Below are 24,076 nucleotides of genomic sequence, written 5' to 3'. Positions count from 1 at the left end.
CGGAACTGTCTTGTAGATAGTTGCACTTGGTGCCCTCTTTCGAAGATGGCCAAGGAAGAAAAATCTATCCGGTGTGGCCTCCTTGTGGCCTCCTTGTGGCCCAAAGTAGAGAGCTCAGCCTTGTCGCCACGCCCAAGGCGAGGAACTTGGGGTTTATGGAAACAGGTCCCCACACCGTGGAAAACTTCACACCTTGTTGGGTGACATGGACACCCGGTCACGGAAGCGCCGTGACCTCAAGGACAAAATATACTTGTATATATGTTATGTTGTCATTTATACCATGTATTTGTGTTTCCTGTTTAGTCCGGAGTACTAAATTTTACTAGGGGAGAATGTGTCACCCCAGGCCTGGATGCCACAAACAATAATCTGTGTCTGAGAGCAGGAGGGAGGTCCCCTGGTTAGGGACAATTAGCATACAGCACCTCCTGTCCCAGGCCAGCAGGGGGAGCTGGCTGCCCCTATAAAAGCTGGAACTGGGGGCAGGGTTAGAGAGAACTGGAAGACCTAGCTCAGGAGTGAGACTAGTCCCAGAGAACGAGGGACAGTTCAGCTGTAGCTGAGGAGTCCGTGAGGCAGAGGAGAAACTGCAAGCCAGGGACAGAGGTGACGAGAGCCAGTCCTGGAAGAGAACCAATCTACCGGGCATTGGGGTCCGGGGCTGTCAGGGTTACAAGCCCAGCAGCAGAGAACCAACCTGCGAGGGATTTCAGGTCCCTTGGCCTAAGAAGCCTGGAGGCTCCGCCACACAGAGGGACCAGTACAGCGAGGAGCAAGCAACAGGTACCCAAGTCCCTAGTCGCATGCCATACAGGCGAGAAGTACACGGCCAGCTCAGGGACGTGGGCTATTACACCACGAAAAGGGGGATAGTCAGAAAGAGCATAGAGAGAACGGTAGGCCTACACACTCACCCTGACCAGTGGGGCTCGCCCGAATGCTCTCAGACACCCAGGCCCATTCCTAACCGGTACTGTTGGGTCATTAATAATATCTACAATAAAGACCCTGAACTGTTTGAAGCGGACTCTGAACTCTTACTATTGCGGCCTGCACTATCACCCCCAACATCCACCTACACTGCCCTGAGGCTACACTCTTCCCGTGGGGAGTTATCCTACACCTGTGCTGCACACCAACACCAGCCTCAGCAGTCTGCCTCGCAGCGGCGGTTATCCCTGACCGCAATCCACGGGTGGCGTAGTCGGACATTCAAAACACTGATAAATAGACTGCCACCATTTGGTCTGACCACCCTGAGCCACGGGATCGGGTTGCCACTACTACCCCCATCAGCACCGTACACTAGAAGGCCCGGTTCCGTGTACCCCATGGCCCAGGGGGCGAGTCATGTGCATCAAATTATACATACACATATGGGGCAGTGGGGCTTCATACTATATACAGCTGCTTCTCACAAAATTAGAATATCATCAAAAGTTAGTTTATTTCAGTTCTTCAATGCAAAAAGTGAAACTCCTATATTATATAGAGTCATTACACACAGAGGGATCTATTATATAGAGTCATTACACCGAGGGATCTATTATATAGAGTCATTACACACAGAGGGATCTATTATATAGAGTCATTACACACAGAGGGATCTATTATATAGAGTCATTACACACAGAGGGATCTATTATATAGAGTCATTACACACAGAGGGATCTATTATATAGAGTCATTACACACAGAGGGATCTATTATATAGAGTCATTACACACAGAGGGATCTATTATATAGAGTCATTACACACAGAGGGATCTATTATATAGAGTCATTACACACAGAGGGATCTATTATATAGAGTCTTTACACACAGAGGGATCTATTATATAGAGTCATTACACACAGAGGGATCTATTTTAAGTGTTTATTTCTGTTAATGTTGATGATTATGGCTTACAGCCAATGAAAACACAAACGTCATTATCTCAGTAAATTAGAATACTTCATAACAACAGCTTGAAAAATGTTTTTAAAATCCGAAAAGTTGGCCTACTGAAATGTATGTTTAGTAAATGCCCTCAATACTTGTTCGGGCTCCTCGTGCATCAATTACTGCATCAATGCGGCAATGTGGCATGGAGGGATCAGCCTGTGGCACTGCTGAGGTGTTATGGAAGCCCAGGTGGCTTTGATAGCAGCCTTCAGCTCATCTGTATTGTGGGGTCTGGGGTCTCATCTTCCTCTTGACAATACCCCATAGATTCTCTATAATAGATTCTCTATGGGGTAAAGGTCAGGCGAGTTTGCTGCCAATCAAGCACAGTGATACTGTTGTGTGTAAACCGGGTATTGGTACTTTTGGCCGTGTGGACAGGGGCCAAGTCCTACTGGAGAATGACATTTCCATCTCCATAAAGCTTGTGGGCAGAGTGAAGCATGAAGTGCTGTAAAATGTCCTGGTAGACGGCTGCGCTGACTTTGGTCTTGATAAAACACAGTGGACCTCCACCAGCAGATGACATGGCCCCCCCAAACCATCACTGATTGTGGATACTTCACACTAGACCTCCAGCAGCTTGGATTGTGGCCTCTCCACTCTTCCTCCAGACTCTGGGACCTTGATTTCCAAATGAAATGCAAAATTTACTTTTCATCTGAAAACAACACCTTGGGCCACTGAGCATCAGTCCAGGTCTTTTTCTCTTTGGCCCAGGTAAGACGCTTCTGGCGTTGTCTATTGGTCATGAGGGGCTTGACACAAGCAATGCGACACTTGTAGCCCATGTCCTGGATACGTCTGTGTGTGGTGGCTCTTGAAACAATGACTCCAGCAGCAGTCCACTCCTTGTGAATCTCCCCCAAATTTTTGAATGGCCTTTTCTTAGCAATCCTTTCAAGGCTGCGGTTATCCCAGTTGCTTGTGCACCTTTTTCTACCACACTTTTTCCTTCCACGTCCATTAATATGCTCAGATACAGCACTCTGTGAACAGCTGCTTCTTTAGCAATGACCTTTTGTGGCTTACCCTCCTTGAGGAGTGTGTCAATGACTGCCTTCTGGACATCTGTCAAGTCAGCAGTCTTGCCCATGATTGTGGAGCCTACTGAAACTGACTAAGGGACCTTTTTAAATGCTTAGGAAGCCTTTGCAGGTGTTTCTTGTTAATTCTAATTTACTGAGATAATGACTTTTGTGTTTTCATTGGCTGTAAGCCATAATCATCAACATTAGCAGAAATAAACACTTAAAACAGATCACTCTGTTTGTAATGACTCTGTATAATATATGAGTTTCACTTTTTGGATTTAAGAACTGAAATAAATTCACTTTTTGATGATATTCTAATTTTCTGAGAAGCACCTGTATGTAGCAGTGCGGCAATTATACTATATACAGTCAGGAGTATAAGTACTTGATACACTGACAATTTCGAAAGTTTTTCCACCTACAAAGAATGAAAAGGTCTGTTTTGTTCTACTTAACTGCTGCAACTTGGACCTTTAACAGGATTTATATTTCACCTATGAGAAAGCATACTATGTGTATTTGGCAGATTAACTCAGGCATGTTTATGATAAACTGAATACCTGGATTGGAGTCCTATTTGTATACAGAATATTGACTATTAATGCTGGCAGAGTAAGTCTTGGGCTATATTCACACTAGGTGTTTTTTTCTGCAGCAAAACATAATCTCTTGGCAGGAAAGAAGTAGCGTCAAAAACGCAGGTTTTTGTGTGTTTTTTTGCAGTGGTTCTTGGTGCATTTTTGGTGCGTTTTTCAGGATCCCAAAGTTCAGCTTTGCTTCTGACGCGCCCCCTGGGACATATTCCTTTTTGAGGGGAATACCCGGCACCGGATCAGATGGGGGGTTGTAGTCTCCGAGCGGCTGTGACCCGGTCCCGTGCCCAGGGCGTCAAGCTCAGTGTGATGTGGCAGTTCTACAGATGTTACTAAAGTTCTTTTGTGTCGACTACGCCACCCGTTGTGATGCGGTCACTGTGGCCGCCGCTGCAGCAGGGTCCGCTGAGGCTGATGGTGGGTGCGCAGCTTGGTGGGATAACCCCCAACGGGAGGGGTATAGCCTCAGAGGGGACAGGCGCAGAGGATGGGGGTTGTGGTGGTGTAGTGCAGACGGCAGTGAAGACAGAGTCGGGTTGTGCAGTTAAGGGTGTTTACTTACTGCAGATGTTGTACTGGTCACTCCAGCTGCTAGTGACCACCCGAGCCGTGCTGCGTCCACCAGGTCCTGGATCCAGCCAACCCCCAAACAAGTCCGGAGCGTGGCCCTGAGCTCTCTTTCTGTCCCGTTCTCTGGCCGTCCCCACCAGTAATCCACCTAGGTCCAGCTCCCTCGGGCCTTCTGTTGGGACACCCTTGGCCTTGGGTTCCCTGACCCTTCATGTGGTGTGCCTTCGGGGTGGATGTGATGGGTGACCGTGACAAACGCTGCCCACGGTCTCCGGTCTCTGGCTGGGGTGTGTTTTCTGCCCCCACCAGCTTGGGTTCCGGTACCCTGTGCCGACTCCTCACCCAGTGCTTTAATTTGGGTTCTTGGGTCCTCTCTGTTTTCCCCTCTGGGTACTCCTTCTCTGCTCCTCTCTCACTCAGGGTCTCTCTCTTGCTGCAGGCTGACTTCCTCTCTGCTTGCTGTCTGCTCCTCTGCAGCTGTCTTGTTCTCTGCATCTGACTCTCTGCGTCTGACCCTGATTCTAGTTGGTGCCCACCTTATATATCCCTCTATGTGTGAGCTCAGGTGACCAGCACCCAATGAGCTCCTAACTTTACCCAGGCTGCTCCCCCTATCTGCCCCTACACTACATGGGATGTACCACCCCCCTCCCACTCCAGCCAGGAACAGACTCGGTCGTACCTGCACATTTCTAAGTGGGAGTACCGTCGGCCTGTTCCTCGGAAATGGGATGTGTGTAGTGCATGCAGCCTACCGAGCTCAGTTCCACACTCCATCCTTACCCGGGAGTGGAATATCACACCTCTGGGTTGAGGTGCAATACCCCTGTAGCAGCCGAATCCTCAGGGTGCTACACTTCCACCATAGACACATGAAAACAGGTCACCATTGCAAGACATATGTTCATGAAAAAGTACACATTACAAATGTAACAGGGGGGTGAATTGGTCTGGAATGATTTATCTAAGACCCTGGCAGTTCATTGAATTTGTAGGACACTATTTACTTTCACATTATGGTTTGCCATTGAGTTGCTCAGGCATTGTTCATTTTCACACCTCCCTGGGCCACACGTGTTGTTCAATCTCACACCTAGCTCAACCAATGTTTACTTTGTAGGCATCACTAATTTAATTAAACTGTAATAATCCAAGCTGCTATCTCAGGTGACCAAGACAAGATGGTTTAAACTTGGGAAAATCACAAGAATAAATGTGTGTCGCATACTTGCTTTTTTCATTAAAAACGCAGCAAAATGTTCACATTAGGCTTTTTTTCAGCATTTTTTTCCACCACCCTTTTTTTTAATGGGTGAAAAACGCTGAAACAAGTGACATACTCTATTGCAAAAAGCCATAGAAAGCACAAAATACTGAGGACAAATAAGCAAGCTTTGTGCATGAGATTTCGGAAATCTCATAGACTTTGTTGGTACTGTAAAACGCAGCTGAAAATTTGCATAAAAAGCCCGCTAAAAAAAGTCTAGTGTGAATATAGCCTTGTATAACAGTTCGCCAATGAGTTAGGATATATGACCACGATGCAGAAATGCTGCGGATTTTTCCTAAGCGTTTCTGCATCTCCCTGGGTTGTCAAGCGCTTTGCCAAGTGATTTTAGCATCACTTGGAAAAGTGCTTGACAACTTGGTCACACTATATAATTCCATGCAACCGACTAAATGGCGTCATGGAAGGTCCTTTTACCAACGCGAGCAGCAGAAGAGCCAGCAGCACCGCCGGGAGCAGACAGGGGCCATCAGAAGGTAAGTATATGTTTATTTTTTATTTTAATTCTATTTTAACTACAGGTACTATGGTACCCGGGTCTGGAGGAGAGTCTCTTCATCTCCAGACCCGGGTACCATCCACGCATTGAGTCGCATAATATCCACATGTGTATTTGTAGTCATGCGGATGTTATGCGTTCCAATGCAAGTCAATGGCGGCTAAATCGCAGCGACTCTGCAAAATTAAAGGACGTGCTTCGGATTTTTCCGCAATGATAATCCTCAGCGGAAATCTCCGCGGCATGTGCACAGCACATGCGGATTATCATTGGGGACCATTGCAGACCTATCACCAAGCGTTTTTTAAGTGTTTCCGCGGCTGAAGTTACGCTGCAGAAACGCCTAAAAAACGCATAGTGGGCACACAGCCTTAAAAGTTCTATGGTGAAGAAAAACACGTGAGATAATAAATACTAAATATACAATATTTCCCATAATATGACTGAGGATATTTTTAGGGTGTATTCACTGTTCTTTCTTCTGCAGCAAAAATGCTGTGTTTTACAGTACCATCTTAGTGAATGACATTTCTGAAATCTCATTCACATGCTGTTTTTTTTGCATTTTTTTTAAATCTGCAGCTTGTCAAGTCTTTCAGAGGTTTTGCAGCATTTTTCACCCATGCAAATGAATGGAAAAAAAAAACACAAGTAAAAACACCTGAATTTTAAGCAGCGTTTTTCCTGCCACCTTTGATTTTTGAGGTAGAAAAAAAATACTGCCAAAATCCAACTTGTGAACACACCTTTATCCTGGTTGTGTTCTAATTGGATATAAAATAGAACGGCCATGATAACATGGGTAGTTAATTGTATGGTGTTTTCACTTTATATAATACCAGGCCGCATTCTATTTGCGCAGAGCTGCTCCCTGAAGATTCTATCACAAGATTCCGTGATGACATCACAGGTGATGGTGACATCACTGCTCACAGTCGCTATATATACAATGCACATAGGCTCACCCGTGCCTTTCTTGGCTCTATAGTGACTGATAGCACTTGCAGTTTTTCACTATGGCTGGAATTGTTTTGGACATTCCTCAGGTAAAAGCACTATTGTTGATCCTTATGATCAATCGTCCTAACAGTGTGCTTCTACCACCCGATGGCGTCCTCAGCTTCACTCACCGGCTGGTGATGGAGCTAGTAAAGGATTGCCTGACCAAACACCGACAACGTCGTCTAACGTCAGACTATCTGACGGATTTACTTCAGAACATCAGGACATTACTACACCAGGTAAGTGGCGGACACTCTGCACAGAACATCTCAATATTAATAGATAATAATGGAGGGATAGAAGCTTTTTCTTCTAATATATCGTATTTTGCAGACCATAAGACGCACCAAAAATTTTTGGGAGGTAAATAGGAAAAACATTTATTATAATAAAATGGGGGTCTGTCTTATAGTCCTGTCTTATAGTCCGAATTTTCGGTTGCTTACTGAGGGGGGTGGTGGCAGTGGAGCGAGGTCACAGGAGGCAGAGTCGCTGCTGCAGGAAGTTGGCAGTAGGAGTGGGGCACTGCTGCGGGCCCCAAGCTGGGAGGAGCGGGGTGCCCAGAAGGTGCGAGGCTGCGGGCCCTGGGCTTCAAGGAAATGTTAGCGGTAATTCAGGAGGGGAGGCCCTGCTCTGCTTATTGATTTCTCTGCAGTGGGCTTCAAGAAGTAGGCTGCTGGAGATGGCCAATACGCAGATTGAGATCTCAGCTCCTCATTGAGCCGAGATCTAAATCTGCACATGCACTGCCTCCAGCGGCCATTTGCCTGAAGCCCACCGCCAGAAATTCAATGGGCAGAGCGGAGACTCCCCTCCTAAATCACCGCTAACATTTCCTTGAAGCCCAGGGCCCGCAGCCTCGCACCTCCTGGATACCCCGCTCCTCCCAGCTCGGGGCCCGCAGCAGCGCCCCACTTCTACTGCCGGCTTCCTACAGCAGTGACCCTACCTCCTGTGACCTCACTCCACCACAGCCACCCCCCTGGTAAGCTACATTCAGACAATTATTTTTATTAATAATCTGTCTGATATGCTGGGGTGGAGAGTTCCAGAGTAGGGGGGATGCACGGGAGAAATCTTGTATGCGATTGTGGGAAGAGGAGATAAGAGGGGAGTAGAGAAGAAGATCTTGTGAGGATCGGAGGTTGCGTGCAGGTAAGTACCGGGAGACTAGGTCACAGATATATGGAGGAGACAGGTTGTGGGTGGCTTTGCATGCCAAGGTTAGGGTCTTGAACTGGAGTCTCTGGGTAATGTGGAGCCAGTGAAGGGATTGGCGGAGCGAGGGGAAAAGCCAGGGAATAGCGGGGGGACAGGTGGATTAGTCAGACAGCAGAGTTTAGGATAGATTGGAGGGGTGCGAGAGTGTTAGAAGGGAGGTCAAACATTTTTTAAAAAAAGGCATCTTATATTCCAAAAAATACGGTAAAACACAACGAGTCCCCAAATACAGTATGTAGTCATTGTATCTGCAGACAGAGAACCGATGTCACATACAATTTCCGCCTCCATTCTGATCGCTCTCATCTCAAAATTCTCCTTTCCATTTTTCCTTCTTTATAGGCTGAAGAAAGATCTCAGACTGAAGATTTGGCTGTCTTTAAAGAACTGGCCGAAAAAGTCCTGTCTCTACTAGAACGCTCATTGGAACGCCCGGTAAGGATCAATATTAATAGACGTATCTTAATCCACCGTATCTGAGGAGACTTTCTGAGAAAAGGTCTGAAGATGGCGCGGGATTTGTATCGTTACAATTGGTGCATCTGTAAATGTTGGTTTAGTCCTTCATGATTTATGTATTTGGTGATTTAGTGAAATCTTCCACATATTAATTATATATATTATATCTATCAGGAAACAACAGGAGGCGACGCCAAATATGGGCAAAATGTGACCCCGAAAATCCCTGACCCTAATAGGAGTCAGCCGGAGCTGAACAGCGATCTGATTACAGGTGAGCGATCACCCGACCTTCTACAAGGAATGTCCAGATATTACAGAGGACGGAGGATAATGTTAGATTTACTCTCTACTCTGTGTAATGGGAACCTGGCAGCACATTGTTACATATAGAAGTAGTGGTGTGACGGTATAGGCCATTGTCCCCTAATAATAATTGTTTGTAGAAATCCAATGTGCCAGTCAGGAGAAATGTAAAGTAGACACCATATACAAATCAGAATGGAAGTGCGCTGGGGGCGTGAAAGAAGAAATCCAAGTGCAGTGACACGCCCCCAGTGCACTTCCAGGCTAATTTGCAAATCTCTCCTATGTTTCAGCTCTCTTACCATCACTCGTATGTGCAGCGTGGGTGGGGGCTTCATGTGATGGAGGGTCCATTCTGCAGTGCTATAGCAAGTAACATGAAATAAATTAAATTTAAATTGCATTACTGCTCTAGAAAATGGGAAAAAACTAAGATACTGAGCACATAATTTGGCCAATGCATGAATGCCCAGCAGCCAATGACAAGGCGATCTTTGTGTTGGAATCCTCTCCTAATGTGAATCCTCTCCTAGGCTGAAGCCTACATTTATATGGGTAGGTAGGATCCTGTTGTAATTAAAACCACCCGGGGCTGATGGGTGGAGATAGGTTCCCAGCAAAAAAGGTCGCCTTGCCGTGACTGCTGGGCATGCACCCAGCAAAAGAAGGTCGCCTTGCCGTGGCTGCTAGGCATGCACCCAGCAAAAGAAGGTCGCCTTGTCGTGACTGCTGGGCATGCACCCAGCAAAAGAAGGTCGCCTTGTCGTGACTGCTGGGCATGAACCCAGCAAAAGAAGGTCGTCTTGCCGTGACTGCTGGGCATGCACCCAGCAAAAAAAAAGGTCACCTTACCGTGGCTACTGGGCATGCACCCAGAAAAAGAAGGTCGCCTTGCCGTAGCTGCTGGCCATGCATGAATTGGCCAAATTATGCGCTAAGTATCTTCCTTTTATCCTATTTTCTACAGCAGTAATGCAATTCAAATTTCATTTATTTCATGTTTACATGCTATAGCGTTACAGAGTGCAACTTTGTTAGTTATGTATTTGGATGGCTACTCTTAGTATGCACCTGTTCACACCCATTTTCTTTTCGGAAGTGATGGTCAGTCTTTTGTTATTTATGAAGGGGTTCCTCCATCATTTACATTACATTTATCTATGGATTCCCCGTATATTCTCATATTTAGAATCCCCATATAACGAGTATTAATCCAATTTACAGACATCTTGTCATTTCTCCGTTATATTGCTGTATTATCTATGTAGGAATAATATCCTCTAATACATTTCATTTCTTCATCATTATTTTAGAAACAACTGAGCTGTCGAATCCTAACAATGGAATTAGTGAGATCCCGGAGATCCAAGAATCCGTAAGTATCATAGAGGGGGATGCGTGTGTGTCATCAGATCATGGGGTGTGAATGACTCGTCCAGTATTATCCCCCATACAACCATGGGACGTCTCTATTCTAAGTGTAGATGACCCTATGGTGTTAATTACATTTGAATTACAGGGAATCTGTCACCAGGTTTATGCTATTTGGTCTGAGAGAAGCATGATGCAGGGACAGAGACCCTGATTCCATGTGTTGATTACTTTACTCGGTGAAGCAGTTGTGATAAAATCACTATTTTTTTCTGCTGCAGAGCTCTGAATGCTGAGTCTTGTATAACCCTGCCCACACCATTGATTGGCAGCTTTCTGTGTACACTGTGCATAGGCAGAAAGCTGCTAATCAGTGGTGGAGGCAGGGGTACAGAGCAATAGGACTACCTGGCTAGACAGATAGTCTTCTAGTGATAATCTACTGATTTTATTGAAACAGCCACACACAGCCTAGTAAGTAACACATCACTGGAATCAGGGTCTCTGCCCCTACATCATGGTGCTTTCAGAATACTTAGCAAACACCTGGTGACAGATTACCTGTAAGTCCTCCTCTGTGTGATCTCCCACATTATCCAGAATGTTATAGTAATGTATGATGACCGTTGCAGGGCGGCTCCAGGATTTCGTGGGCCCTGGGCGAAAGAGTCTCAGTGGCCCCTTTAACACATACCACGATTCATGATGCACAGATACCGCAGATAAATTTATATATATATATATATATATATATATATATATATATATATATATATAGTACAAGCCCGAAGATTTCACTTCTTACATTACATGAGCGATATCTATTGTAAATTCCACAATAACTCAGAAAGCGGCGAATCCTCACAGCTCACAGTGCAGACCGGACAGTAATGTCCTCCACACAGTATAATGGCACCACATAGTCCTCTATACCGTATTATGAGCTCCATATATTGCTCCATATAGAATAATGGACCCAATAAAATGCTCCATGCAGGCTGTGCCCCCATATAATGCCCCATGCAGGCTGTGACCCCACACATAATGCCCCATGCAGGCTGTGCCCCCCACATAATGCCCCATGCAGGCTTTGACCCCCCACATAATGCTCCATGCAGGCTGTGACCCCCACATAATGCCCCATGCAGGCTTTGACCCCCCACATAATGCCACATGCAGGCTGTGCCCCCTCCACATAATGCCCCATGCAGGATATCCCCCCCACATAATGGCCCATGCAGGATGTCACCCCCCATATATTTCCCCATGCAGAATGTCCCTCCCACATAATGCCCCATGCAGGCTGTGCCCCTCACATAATGCCCCATGCAGGCTGTGCCCCCCCACATAATGGCCCATGCAGGATGTCACCCCCCATATAATTCCCCATGCAGGATGTCCCCTCCACATAATGCCCCATGTAGGATGTCCCACCCCACATAATGCCCCATGCAGGATGTCCCCCACACATAATGCCCCATGCAGGATATCCCCCCCACATAATGCCCCATGCAGGATGTCACCCCCCATATAATTCCCCATGCAGGATGTCCCCCCACATAATGCTCCATGCAGGATGTCCCACCCCACATAATGGCCCATACAGGATGTCACCCCCCATATAATGCCCCATGCAGGATGTCACCCCCCCATATAATGCCCCATGCAGGATGTCCCCCCAACACATACTGCCCCATGTAGGATGTCACCTCTCACCCCATATATTGCCCCATGCAGGATGTCACCTCTCACCCCATATAATGCCCCATGCAGGATGTCACTTCTCCCCCCATATAATACCCCATGCAGGATGTCACTCCCCCCATATAATGCCCCATGCAGGATGTCACCCCCCATATAATGCCCCATGCAGAATGTCACCTCTCACCCCATATAAAGCCCTATGCTGGATGTCACTTCCCCCCCCATATAATGACCCATGCAGGATGTCACTTCTCCCCCTCATATAATACCCCATGCAGGATGTCACCCCCCTATATAATGGCCCATGCAGGATGTCACCCCCCATATAATTCCCCATGCAGGATGTTCCCTCCACATAATGCCCCATGCAGGATGTCCCACCCCACATAATGCCCCATGCATAATGGCCCATGCAGGATGTCACCCCCCATATAATTCCCCATGCAGAATGTCCCTCCCACATAATGCCCCATGCAGGCTGTGCCCCCCACATAATGCCCCATGCAGGATATCCCCCCCACATAATGGCCCATGCAGGATGTCACCCCCCATATAATTCCCCATGCAGAATGTCCCTCCCACATAATGCCCCATGCAGGCTGTGCCCCCCACATAATGCCCCATGCAGGCTGTGCCCCCCCACATAATGGCCCATGCAGGATGTCACTTCTCCCCCTCATATAATACCCCATGCAGGATGTCACCCCCCTATATAATGGCCCATGCAGGATGTCACCCCCCATATAATTCCTCATGCAGGATGTCCCCTCCACATAATGCCCTATGCAGGATGTCCCACCCCACATAATGCCCCATGCAGGATGTCCCCAACACATAATGCCCCATGCAGGATATCCCCCCCACATAATGCTCCATGCAGGATGTCATCCCCCATATAATTCCCCATGCAGGATGTCCCCCCACATAATGCTCCATGTAGGATGTCCCACCCCAAATAATGGCCCATACAGGATGTCACCCCCCATATAATGCCCCATGCAGGATGTCACCCCCCCATATAATGCCCCATGCAGGATGTCCCCCCAACACACACTGCCCCATGTAGGATGTCACCTCTCACCCCATATATTGCCCCATGCAGGATGTCACCTCTTACCCCATATAATGCCCCATGCAGGATGTCACTTCTCCCCCCATATAATACCCCATGCAGGATGTCACTCCCACCATATAATTCCCCATGCAGGATGTCACCCCCCATGTAATGCCCCATGCAGAATGTCACCTCTCACCCCATATAAAGCCCTATGCTGGATGTCACTCCCCCCCATATAATGACCCATGCAGGATGTCACTTCTCCCCTCATATAATACCCCATGCAGGATGTCACCCCCCTATATAATGCCCCATGCAGGATGTCCCCCCCATATAATGCCTCATGTAGGATGTCACCTCTCACCCCATATAATGCCCCATGCAGGATGTCACTCCCCCCCATATAATGCCCCATGCAGGATGTCACTTCTCCCCCTCATATAATACCCCACGCAGGATGTCCCTGCCTCCCCCCCATATAATGCCCCATGCAGGATGTCACTTCTCCCCCCATATAATGCCCCATACCTCCATACATAAAAAAAAAAAATCAAATGCTCACCTCACTGCTCACCAGCTGTGGAGAGGTAAGTATTGTGCCGGCTGTGGTCCAGGGCAAGCATTGGGGGGGGAGGAGCAATCCCCACTAGCTGGCGCTGGCACCACTCTCCTCTGCTCACCGGTCCCATAGCACGCCAGGGTGCCCGACAGCAAGTGGGCCCCTCGCCTACTCAGGGCCCCGGCACTTGCCTGGGTGTGCAGGGTGCTAGCGCCAGGTCTGCAGAGCGTCCGGTTTGTATCCTCCCAACATCATATCAGTGTAAATCATCTGGGACATAATATGGGGGGAGAAGTTTTTGCATCTGTAACTTTTTTCCTGCATCTTCAATAAATCAGTATTATTTCTTATTCTTTTATAGAGCGTGATGGATTCATTGGTTCCGGCGAGAAAGCCGCATATGAGCGACTATGAAACTTCCAAACTCATCAGCAGTGGAAATTTTGGGTGAGATTTCTGTTTCCATAATCCACATTTCTCAGGGTTCCCTATGACAATGCTTCTGCCCCTGCACTCTGCCATTCAGTGTTATCATAGGGAAATTATATGATCTGTAGCAAATCAAACTGTAAGGAAAGCGATTTAAATAATATAATTACATATAATATAATATATAATAATATAATATTATTACATTCGCCTGTGCTAGACCCTCATCTGTTCTTATGCTGCCTCCTCCACCTGAGCTTTTCTGCTCTCCACTTTGATCTTTGTTTTGATGGGGGGGCTCCATTATGAAGCTGATCAGAGAAGTTGGCTACACATGGTCACATGAAGGGTGACACCATATTGACGTCAATGACATCTACACCCTCCACCATGACCATGTGGGCCCAATCACTGGCCTCAGCAGCAGAAGAGAGCCCTGGAGCACATTCATTTTGGGCCAATTTTATTTGCACTAAATTGTATTTGGTCAGTTATAGCGAATCTGCCCAATGAGAATTTCGATAGATTCTCGTATCTATAATGTGACCTGGGTGATGGCTCCGGCAGAAGTGGCATTGTGGAGACCTCCCATAGGTGATCTATGTAGTGCTATTTTATGTATTTCTAGATGTGGATTTATAGTGGCGGCCAGACTTCTAGTATTAAACATATGCAAATTGTCTCTTCAGAGAGGAAGCAAACTAGAACTCCACCTATAGGAAGTAGCAATCCTAAAAGTCAATATCGACCCTTTAACAAGCCTTGTCACATGACTTAGGATAATAGCCAAAACCAAAATCTCAATTTGCAGGAACTGTGTTCTGAGGTACTGCCCCTCTTCAGTGCAAAGTGTGAATGGTTTGACTGGGTGAGAGGTGTCTGACCGGTATCCAAGGGGTTGACGTTTCTCCTTGCGGACATGAGGAGATTTTTAAGCCGCAATGCTCCTCTGGGAAATAGGATTGCTACTTCCTATAGGTGGCACTAGGGTGCTAGTTCTCTTCCTCTCTGAAAAGAGACAATTTGCATATTTCCCAGAAGAGCATTGCAGCTTAAAAGTCTCCTCACCTTGACATGCTTAACATGGCTTTTTCTGCAAGGAGAACCGTTACCGCTTGGATCCCGGTCAGATGCCTCTCACCCAGCCAAACCATATCTCACACTTTGCACTGATGAGTGCTTGTACCCCAAAACATAGTGTCCGAAAATTGAGATTTTGGTTATGGCTATTATTCCATGTCATGTGATAAGGCTCGTTAAAGGGTCGATATTGACTTTTAGGATTACTACTTCCTATAAGGGGCACTAGAGTTCTAGTTCTCTTCCTCTCTGAAGAGACAATTTGCATATTTCCCAGAGGATCATTGAGGCTTAAAAGTCTCCTCACCTTGACAAGCTTAACATGTCACTCTCCGCAAGGAGAAATGTTACCCCTTGGATACCAGTATTAAACATATAATGATTTCTATAGATGGATTATTAATAAGGATTTATTATAACCGATGGATTCTCCTTCTCTCCAGGGCCGTCTACTTAGTGCATCATAAAGACTCACACCAGACCTTTGCTATGAAGAAAATGGCTAAGCGGAACCTAAATACTGCACAGAGATTGGAATGGGCCTTTTTGGAGAGGGACATCTTAACATTTGCTGATTGTCCCTTTGTGGTCTCCATGCTCTGCTCCTTTCCAACTAGATCTCACCTGTGTATGGTCATGGAGTATGTAGGAGGTAAGACACATCTATTGTATTATATTCAGCCCATGTCTGCTTTCATCTTATCACTGCTCATATCATTAGGACATTGTTGGTTACTTCCCCACAGAGCATTTACTATAGGTTATCTATTACCAAGATGCTCGTAAATTCATTGATCTTGGTGCAGGGGCGCTATGGGGCTCATCAGTCGGAGGGGGTCTGTCGACGCTCGGCAGTGGGCAGCATCCCTCCACCTGTCATCACAATTTCAGCGTTATTTGCTTCTTCAAGGAGGTGGGGCTGGTGGGGGCAAAAATACTGAGTAGGTGGCTAGTAGGGGCCAAAATACTGAAAGGGGGCCGTATGACTAGATATGGGGGGACTGTGAATGCTGAGTGGAGGTCATCATATTAAGTGGGGTGCTGTGGGGGTCCTCACTCTATATGGAGGCCCCCATTCTGTGTGGGGACATGATACTGAGTGGGGAGTTATGCGGACCATTATATTGTGTGAGGGACTGTGGGAACCATTATCCCGAGTGGGAGGGTTGCTGTGGGTGCCATCACACCGAGTAGGGGGTTGTGGCTGGCCTCCTTCTAAGTGGTGGCCTCCTTAGGAGGATTCACTATGGGGATACCATACTCATTGAGTGTGGGTGTGGGCATTTTTGGGAGCATCATACTCTAAAATGGCCATACAAGTTGTATTGCTGGTGAGAACACCAAGCTGCTTCAACAGGGATATAAATATATTTATTTTTTATTTTTTAGGGTGGGGGGCAATTACAACTTTTGATATGGGGTCTTGTGATTTCTATGTACGCCACTATCTGTGTGATCTCCCCAGGATGTTTCCGCTCACTGCTCATTATACATCATGGTTATCTGCTCGTGGTATATCATGGTTATCTTCTGTATAAACCCCTCACCGGTCATATTTCCTTTCTTCTATAGGTGGAGACTGTGGGACCCTTCTAAGCACCAGGGGTCCTTTCTCTGTCCCCATGGCCCGCTTGTACTTTGCAGAGGCGGTACTTGCCGTGGAATACCTGCATAGTTACGGTGTGGTGCACAGAGACCTGAAGCCAGAAAAGTAAGTGCCCCCGTAGTATAATAAAGTGGGGAAAGTTGTCATTTATTATCATTCAGTCTGTGAGGCTAAAACCATCTTCTCTTTTGCAGCCTCCTGATTACATCTACTGGACATATTAAAGTTACCGATTTTGGGATTTCAAAACTTGGTCTAATGATACCGAAAACCAACACCTACAAGGAATTAGCAGTGGACATCTCCAGAGAGTTCCAGGACCGTGAGGTCAGCATCACCTACAAGAACTTAGCTTGTTATTTGCAAATCTCATCACACTATTGTCTCTTCTCTACGTTCTTCCTTTCTAGAGAACTTTTCCACTAATATTTTATCTTCTGCATTGTGTTTTAACGATAATATCTTGTCATAATAATTGTTTCATCGATTCTCATCTCTATGTTCTGTTGGTTTCCAGTTCTGTGGCACCCCATGTTACATAGCCCCAGAGATCATCCTGAAAGAAGGCTATGGAAGACCTGTTGACTGGTGGTCATTGGGGATCATCCTGTATAAATTCCTGCTGGGATGTGTACCATTTGATGCTGATTCCCTCACTGAGCTTTATAAAAGGGTTGTCATTGGTGAGTAGAATAATCCGATCATTGCGTTGATTGGTTACATTTGTTTAGTTATTTCCTTTGCTTTATGTTACAGTCCAGTAAAGAGGTTTTATTTTCTGTAATTTTCTATGTAACAGGAGAACTAATTTGGAATTGTGATCGCGCTCCACCCCTGGATGCTCAGAATCTCATCACTGAGCTGCTCAGAAGAAATCCTGTGCGTAGACTTGGGACAGGTAACAGATATACTAGTATTAATATTCCCTTATTAGACCAAGGACATATCGCTCATGTCCATGAAGATCAGCATTTCTCTATCAGCTCATCTACTGTATTTCTAATTCTCCACACTAAGACTTTCAGTTTATTTCCTTCATGTCGGCTCAGTTTTGTCATTAGTTCAGATTACGATAAACTGTTCAGATATGGAGCCATCCCTGACTATGTCCGCATCACTTTTGTTTTTCTTTTTCTAGGAGGAGCATTTGAGATCAAGGTTCATCCATTCCTGAGTGACTTGGACTTTGACAACATTCTGAGCCAGGAGCTGGAGTATGTTCCTCAGCTTGTTTCAGACGCAGACACCAGCTTATTTATCAGTAAGTAGAAGGAGACGTCATCTAGACTAAGCGACTGTTTGTCTCATCTTCCCTAATATGTGATCATCTGTTCCCATTAATATTAGTGATAAATAGTGACTGTGTTATACTGACAACCTCTAATAATACTTCATTACCTATTTCTTGTAGATCATTCTGATATAAACAAACATCTGGTCTCAAAGGATGAGGAAGGCACAAGTGAGAACAATGAGAGCCTTGACTTCCAAAATTTTACGTCATCTTCTGAAAAGCTTTGTAAAGTAAGTATGTGATTAATAAATCCAAAATATGTAAAAAAAAATAAAAAAAACTCTAAAAGTACATAAAAAAAATATTTTATATCTTATTTTTATCCGTATTTAGCTCTGTACCATCTCTACCAGGATGGTGAACAATGAGGATCCCAATGCCCCTCCAGAGTATACACAAGAAACCAACACAAACATCTCAGAAATGTGAGTAGATTAGAAAGGGTCATTACTGGGAGTTCCAGGCTGATCTATGTACACAACACCAAATATAGGACATAAATAACAGAATATCAAATGCAGCATTCACCGCTTCATGGTTAACGGTCATTGTACTTTTGGCTTCAGAAAATGCAGAAGATAACAGCCCATAATTGTGGCAGGTCATGCATTTTTAGCACTGCCTACTCTGTAGGAGAGCTGTAGTATTACTTGCCAGACATTCTTGGTAGTTGTGTTCTGATCCATGGAAGGTAGTTTGGAGCAGAAAACCTTCCCCACTATGACAGTCATATGTCCTATTAGGCCTTATAGTCAGTGTTCTTATAGTGAGACAACCCATTTTATACTGTGTTTACTTACGATTTACATGTTTTTCTTCTTCAAACAGGCAGAAAGAATCTGTTCCTGTATGTAATACAGACGATGCTGTTACCATCTTGCCACCCTCGTCCCCATTGCCAGGTATGTACATGTCTACAGCACCAACAATGTGAATGTTGACTTCAAGGCTCAAATATTTCCACATGGTTTTTCTGGTCTACTATGTTATCCATGTTTCATGGATCTCAGCTATGTTGACCATGGGTTCGTACTGTATCCCTATTTCCCTAATTTTGTACAGGAGTTTTTTTTCATGTATTCTGTTTATTACGTTGCATCATCTTTTAACCTAGTGAGATATAGCGACTGTGTTATACTGACACCCTCTAACAATCATTCTTTACCTATGTCTTGTAGATCACTCTGATGAAAACAACCATCTGATCTCAGAGGATAAGGAGGGCACAAGTGAGGACGATGAGAACTTTATCTTCCAAATATTTGCATCATCATCTTCTGAGAGGCTTTCTAAAGTAAGTTTGTGATCGATAAATCCAAAATATGTACAAAAAAGGATCTACAAAATGAAAAGGTATATGTATTTAATAACTTATTGTTATCCACATTTAGCACTCTACCACCACTAACGGGATGGTGAACAACGAGGATCCCAAGGCCCCTCCAGAGTGTACACCAGAATCCAACACAAACATCTCAGAAATGTGAGTAGATTATGGGGTCATTACTGGGAGCTCCAGGCTGATATATGTGCACAACACCAAATATAGGACATAAATACCATAATATCAAATGCAGCATCCACCGCCCCATGGTTATGGGTCATTGTGCTTTCAGCTTTCGGAATTGTTGGAGATAACAGCCTATAATTGTGGCCGGTCATGCACTTTTAGTGCTGCCCTCACTGTAGGAGAGATGTAGTATGAAATGCCGGCCATTCTTGGTAGTTGTTTTCCTCTCAGCTCTCTATAAAAGGTAGTCTTGAGCAGAAGACCTTCCCCACTATGACAGTCATATGTCCTACTAGTCCTTATAGTCGGTGTTCTTCTAGTGAGACAACCCTTTTTATATGGAGTTTACTTGAGATTTACATGTTTTTCTTCTTCAAACAGGCAGAAAGTATCTGTTCCTGTATGTAATACAGACAATGCTGTTACCATCTTGCCACCCTCGTCCCCATTGCCAGGTATGTACATGTCTACAGCACCAGCAATGTGAATGTTGACTTCAAGGCTCAAATATTCCCACATGGTTTTATACAATACTATAGGTCTCTTATGTTATCCATATTATGACAAAGCAGATCCTATAAGAAGATATTGTTATTGATTTTTTTTTTAAATTTTTCATCAGAATTTCCATCTCATGAAGAAAGAAAATCGGCAATAAATCTGAGTATGGAGCAACAAAACTCAGAAAATGGAAAAAATGGGAAAAAGAGACGAGGTAAGTGTGAGAATCAACTCCATGTTGTGTGATGTCAGTGAGAATAATTCATGTGGAGTAGATGTCATCTGTCAGTGATGGGATTGTCACATGTATAATTGCTGACAATGACCCCTGACCTCTGTATGATAATATTCCTCTGCCGTCCGGCCACAGTGACTGCACAGCATTATCATGTAATATGGAGTCCCATCACTTACATTATATTTATTTCTCTTGTCATAGGTTCCATCTTCCGCCGGATCTTATCATCCTGCCGGCGTGGATTATCCAGGGCTGCTCGCGCATTTGCATGCTGTCACTGTTGCCCTAAAACCATCTAAAAGACGGGACACCTAAACATCCAGCGCCCTGAAGTCCAGCAGATCCACCATCACTGCTGGAGCTGTATAGAAGGACCTTCACCATCTACCTGTGGCCTTCTGACTGGTCAACCTGGACAAGTTTCAGTAACGCCTCTGTCATCGGGCTCCACGGTATTCATACTGCTCGTCTGACTTGTCATTTACTGATCACCTGGTATCTGACCTCGGCTATCTTCCTGACTTTGATTTAGTCTATTGATAATGTTCACGATTTTATTCATCCCATTATTAATTAAAAAAAGTAAAATCTGTTACTGTTGCTCTGATTCCTTTTTTGTCTTGAATTCACAAATACTTGTAACTCACTAATTGCTCTTCTTCTCACTAAATGTATTTCTCATTATCCTTAATGCAGCAGTCAGTCTCATATTTCTGTCCAGCAGTTACACTGGTGCCTCCACCCTGTACCAGTCATTACACTCATCCACAAACCTCTCCACACTGCTGCACAGTCCTGCATCTCTACCATATCTACACTCCAATGAGCTAATATTAACATCCTCCATAATCAGGACCTCCCACTCTCATGTCCAAGACATTTTCTCTGCTGCACCAGCTGTCAGGAGTGCACTACTGCAGGCAATCAGGTTCATTCCCACTATCAGAGATTTTAAGTGTGCAGTAGAAACAGATTATTTGTGGCAGGACTATCAAATCACCTCACTATTCTAAGTTTTTCCTACAGCACTCAGTAGCACTTAATATTTGTACATATACAGATAATGGTTGGTGACTGGTTCATGCAGCCTTAATTCCACAAAGATAGAAATAAAAGGTCAACATGTTTCATACATCCAAACCATCCTTAATCATGGCAGAAAAACATAATTTTAAGTTCCCACTATGAATATTTGGTGAGATATCACAGCTGTGTATTTCACAGCACAAAGAACGCATCTTACAGATCAGCAAATCACAGTGTGCTGACGCTTAGTGTTGTAGTTTTGAACAACACCATTCATTTTATCATATAATGTGTTGAAAAATGAGAAAAAATGCCAGGTTTGGGTTCCTTCATTTTACAGTGTGTACTGTGTTGTAAAAATAAACTGACAAAATGATTCAGAGTCAGTAGTATGATTACTGTGATACCAAACTTATAAGGTTTATATATATATATATATATATATATATATATATATATATACAGTGTTTAGCATAAATCAGTACACCCAAATAGATTTGTCAGCAAACCTGTAGTTTCCTTTCAGAATCATCATTTTATATGGGATACCATACTACAAAATACTCTCGCAAATTTGAGCCATTGAATGCAAACAAGATTTGGTATTTTGCAGACCCCAAAAAAGTAATTTTCTTAACAAACTCATTCAAGATCATGTTTCAAAAATGAGAACATCCCAGTAACAGTCTTAAGAGAAAAGCTAAGTTTAGACAACAAAATTCTAATTAACAAGAACTGAACCCCAGGTAAGTGTAATTATTCATTAAACAGATGTCCAGCAGACAGGTGTCTGTAAAAGGAAGTTACTTAATAAAGAAAACTCCTTCCCATTTCATGCTATCAGCAATGGCACCACATAGAAGGGAAACGTCACAAAACCTGAGAAAGAAAATAATTTCTTTGCAATAAATGTGAAGTCTACAAGAAGATCAGCAAAACTTTACTTATCAGTCAGAATACTGTAGCAAAAGTGATGCAAAACTATAACAAAGATGGAACTGCAACCATCTTACAGAGAAGTCCAGGCCGACTATGGAAGTTAACACCTAAACAAAAGCGTCCTCTGATGAGAAGGGTAAGTGGCACCACATAGAAGAGAAATGTCACAAGACATTTCTGAGAAAGAAAATAATTTCTTTACAAAAAATGTGAAGTCTACAAGAAGATCAGCAAAGCTTTTCTTATCAGTCAGATGGAAGTTAACATCTAAACAAAAGCATCTTCTGATGAGAAGAAAATCGACAGGCAAATTCATTGCTATTAGCTGAAGAAGTAGAAAGCCAAACTAGGGTGAGTTTTCCATGACACGACACGGTGTACACTGCAAATGAATGGCATTCATGAGTGTCCTCCACAAAGGAAGCCTCTCTCCCTTAAAGCCCATGAACAATAAAAGTCCGTCTACAATTTGCCAGGGTCCATGCTTAAAACTATGAGGACTACCGGGACTCTATACTGTGTATGTGCATCTTATGTGTATGTCCGTATTTTATGTTTGTGTGCACTATGTATATGCATACGTTAAAATGTGTATAGAGTATTAGCATGTGCAAATTTTATATGTGTGCCTAATATAAATATACATGGAAATGTATATGTAGGTGGTGCCTGATGGAGGGTGGGGGGCCCAGATAAGAAGTCCTGATTAAGGGCCCTTCACTGTCATTGTCTGCCCCTTATATAAACAGTAAAATCCTCTTTAATAACTGGACTTCCATTGGGGTGGACTTCTCATAGATGGCCAGTAGGCATACTATATTGTGAATCTGGGCATCTCTCACAGAAAATCTGATCTGGATATGAGGGTGGTCTTCTATAAGCGGTGATGTTTTGGAGAGATTTAGGGAAAAGTCCCAATGCTTATCCATCGATCTGGTAATTTGAGTAAAATATTTGTGTTGATAACTGATCACAAAGTCACAAAATATGTAAGATTTGGCATAACCTGGTTCATTTTTCAAAAAGTTATGCTCAATTTTTTTAGCACCAAGTTTTGTTGCTTTTTTGTAGACTTACACTAACTTAGTATATTGTGTGAGAATTAAATGAATTATGAATTAGTTTGCGCATTTTACCACACTCTGGGGGTCCCTGACAGTCCTTCTTTACCGGCCCTGTAGTGATGCCAATGTAAACTTCCAAGTGACCGCGCAGTCAATCATTGTCACGAATGCAGGACAACCTATGATTAGCTAATTTTTGGGAAATCCTTATAACAAAAGGGGATTGAAAATATTTACAATTATTTTAAAAGCATAAAAAAAAAACCAGACCCAATACTTATAATTAGTTTGCTGAAAGTAGTCTAATTAAAGGGAGCTGAAAGGATTAGAGATTATGAACCCGATTCACCAGTGTTTTGCCAGAAAACTGGCATAAAGCTCTTGAAAAGTTGCAAAGTTTTGTGACTTTTCCCATTTTCACATAATTTTAACTTCTTTAAAGCCCAAGACGTACTGATACGTATCTGCGCCCTGGGACTTAAGAGCCTGATACGTATTAGTACATCTTTGCGATCGCGCCCGCACACAGGCTGTGCGGGCGTGATCGCCGCCGGGTGTCAACTGATTGTCACAGCTGACACCCGGTGCTATGTGCTGGGAGAGGTCCCGCACATTAACCCCCGCAATGCTGCGATCGAAGTCGTTCGCAGTATTGCGGGGGCAAGGGGAGGTGATCGGGATAGTCACCTCTCCTGCCGGCGTCCAGCAATGTGTGCCGCGGCTTCCCGGATGTTGCCATGATGACCCGATTCACTGAGGGGTGCAGTTTTAAGAATGG

Source organism: Phyllobates terribilis, unplaced genomic scaffold (assembly GCF_046119375.1).
Source record: "Phyllobates terribilis strain yellow unplaced genomic scaffold, ASM4611937v1 Scaffold_88__1_contigs__length_6355796, whole genome shotgun sequence".
NCBI classification, from domain to species: Eukaryota; Metazoa; Chordata; class Amphibia; order Anura; family Dendrobatidae; genus Phyllobates; species Phyllobates terribilis.
This window is presented reverse-complemented; position numbering follows the sequence as displayed.